Raw genomic sequence first — 3,470 nt, forward strand, 5'->3', positions numbered from 1 at the left:
GTTAATCTATATGAATGGGTTAGGAAAAACTGAAATGTCTATTGATTAACTGAGTTACCTCAAAAGCTAAACTGCAGCATTACATTATTCTAAGATGTTACCCAAATCGAAAATATGTGTTGAATTACATAAAGTATGTAACATTCTAGATCCTTTTCGTGAATCTTTTCTCCTAAACAAGATAACTTATTGGCTGTTTAAATGCTCTTGTGGAATGTTTCTTATCTTTTCATTTTGGCCATCAAAATATGCTTTATTTGTTACATAAGTAACATAAACATTAAAAAATAGTGTATTATTGATTTTGCCACAACAGTCCCCGAACTACTAGCAACTTAAAAAAAAGTTAGAGGTGACAAATAAGGGCATTACATATTGATATAGGGGTCAATTCAATAAGAAGAGCTAATTATCCTAAATATATATGCACCCAATACAGGAGCACCCATATTCAAAAAGCATGAGACCCACAAAGAGACTTAGACTCTCACACAATAGTAGTGGGAGATTTTAACAAAATACTGTCAATGTTAGACAGATCATTGAGACAGAAAATTAACAAAGACATTCAGACCTTGAACTCAGTTCTGGATCAAGTGGGATTCTGGATCAGTGATCTGTCTAGCACTATCAGTGCACGTTGAAGTCTTCCACTATTATTGTGTGGTTATCTGAGTCTTTTTGTAGGTCTCTAAGAACTTGTTTTATGGTTCTGGATGCGGCAATGTTAGGTTCATATATATTTAGGATAGTTAAATCTTCTTGTTGAATTGAATCCTTTACCATTATGTAATGTCCTTTTTTTTTTTAATTGTTGTTGGTTTAAAGTCTGTTTTGTCTGAAATTAGAATAGCAACTTCTGCCCTTTTTGCTTTTCTGATTGCTTGGTAGATTTTTTTTCAGGGCGAGATCACAAGATCAGGGTGAAACTAGAATCACTAATGAACTTCCATGTCCCCCTGTGCATGCGTTGTCATTGATAAACATCTTAACAGGGTTCAAGAGCAGAGAATCGGTCTGACTAGAATTTGCCAGGCTGGAATTTCCTAATCCTAACAAACCTGGGGGTGCTACAGGAGACTAGGTCGTGTTTTATCCCTATCTTCATCTGCATAAGGCACACACTCCCAGGGCAACCATTTTAGAGGCCCCCCCCCGGGAATGCATTCTTTTCCCAGGGCTGTTAAATATTAATATTCCTTACTGGGGAAATAATTCAGCGATATTTATCTTACCCATTTTTGGTAATAAGAGAAATATGGCTCTGTCCTGGCTGGCCCACAGGCAGTCAGATTTTAAGGTTATCTCCCTTGTTCCCTAAACATTGCTATTATCCTGTTCTTTTTTCAAGGTGCCCTGATTTCATATTGTTTAAACAATTTGTGCAGTTAACACAATCATCACAGGGTCCTGAGGCAACATATAGCTTCATCTTATGAAGACGATGGGATTAAGAGATTAAAGTAAAGAGAGGCATAGGAAATCACAAGAGTGTTGATTGGGGAAGTGATAAATGTCCATGAAATCTTCACAATTTATGTTCAGAGATTGCAGTAAAGACAGGCGTAAGAAATTATAAAAGTATTAATTTGGGGAACTAATAAATGTCCATGAAATCTTCACAATTTATGTTCTTCTGCCATGGCTTCAGCCAGTCCCTCCATTTGGGGTCCCTGACTTCCCGCAACAATACAGCTACTTTTTGTACATTGATTTTGTATCCTACAACTTCATCAAATTAGCTCATTGGTTCTAACAGTTTCTTTTACATGTGTGTTTGTGTGGGTGGAGTATTTAGCATTTTCTATATATACAATCATGCCATTCACAGAGAAAATCTTAGTTTTTCTTTTCTTATTTGGGTGCATTTTATTTCTTTTTCTTTCCCAGTCCTCTGACTTGGACTTTCAGTACTACATTGAAAAGAAGTAGAGAAAGTGGGCATCATTGTCTTGTTCTTAATCTTAGAGGCAAAGCTTTTAGCTTTCCACAGTTGAATATGATGTTAGCTGTGGGCTTATTGTATATGGCCTTTATTGTGTTGGGGTTCATTTCTTCTGTACTTAATTTGTTGAGAATTTTTATCATGAAAAGATGTTTTGTCAAATGCTTTTTCTGCATGTATTGAGATGATCTTATTAATTTCTCTTCTTTATTCTTTCAGTGCCGGTATTATATTTATTGACTCGGGTATTTTTAACTATTCTTGCATCCCAGGGATAAATTCCACTTGATCATGGTGTATGATCCTTTTAATATGCTGTTAAATTCAGTTGGTTAGTATTTGTTGAGGATTTTTTGCATCTATGTTCCTTAGGAATATTGGACTGTAATTTTCTTGTAGTGTTCTTTCTGGCTTTGGTATTAGGGTAATGCTGGCTTTATAAAATAAGCCTGGAACTTTTCCCTTCTTGCTAGGTTTTTTTTAAAAAAATTTGAGAAGGATTGGGATTGATTTCTCTTTAAATATCTGGTAGAATTCACCAGAGAAGCTCACAGGTCCTAGGTTTTCTTTAATGGGAGATTTTTTCATGATTAATAATTTTTTTTTTTTCTTTTTCCGTCAGTGTCTCACTCCTGTCACACAAACTGGAGTGCAGTGGTGTGATCTTGGCTCACTGCAGCGTTGACTTCCCAGGCTCAGGAGATCTTCCACCCTCGGCCTCCCAGATAGCTGGGACAACAGACATGCACCACCATGCCTGGCTAATTTTTGTATTTTTAGTAGAAATGTGGCTTTGCCATGTTGTCCATGCTGGCCTTGAACTCCTGGGCTTAAGCAATCTGACCATTTTGGCTTCCCAAAGTGCTAGGATTGCAGTCATGAGCCACTGTGCCTGGCCTATGATTCAATCTTGATAGGTTGTATGTTTCTGGAAATCAATTTTTTTCTAGGTTATAATATCTAATTTGATGATGAATGCTTGTTCATGATAGTCTCTTATGATCCTTTGTACTTCTGCAGTATCAGTTGTATCTTCTCTTTCATTTATAATTTTACTTGAGTCTTTTTTAAAGAAAACCTTGCTAAAGGTTTTTTTGTGTATCTTTTCAAAAAAATGACTCTAGCTTCACTGATCTTTTTAATATATTTTAGTCCCTATTTCATCCATTTCTGCTCTGAACTTACTATTCTTCATTCTGCTAACTGGTGTGGGTCTGAAGTCTGCATCTGTGGGGATGAACCTGAAGCTTGAGACTATATGGGCTGGCCTGATGCTGGGGTTTACTGGGCTGGTCCTGGTGCACAGGTCCATGGACAGGCCTGGGGCTTTCATCACTCTCCTTCCCCACAATGAGAATCTCTCATTCCTGTGCTGTCTGGAGTTGGGGGAAGGGTGACATGGATGATGTAAAGCTGTCCTTCCTACCTTCTTATTTCTGTGCTTCACTCAGGTGCTGTCACATGGATTCTTTAGTTCTTGTGAAGGTATTTTCATATGTGAATACTTGCTAAAATTGATGTTTTT

Source organism: Macaca mulatta, chromosome 14 (genome assembly GCF_049350105.2).
Source record: "Macaca mulatta isolate MMU2019108-1 chromosome 14, T2T-MMU8v2.0, whole genome shotgun sequence".
Lineage (NCBI taxonomy): Eukaryota > Metazoa > Chordata > Mammalia > Primates > Cercopithecidae > Macaca > Macaca mulatta.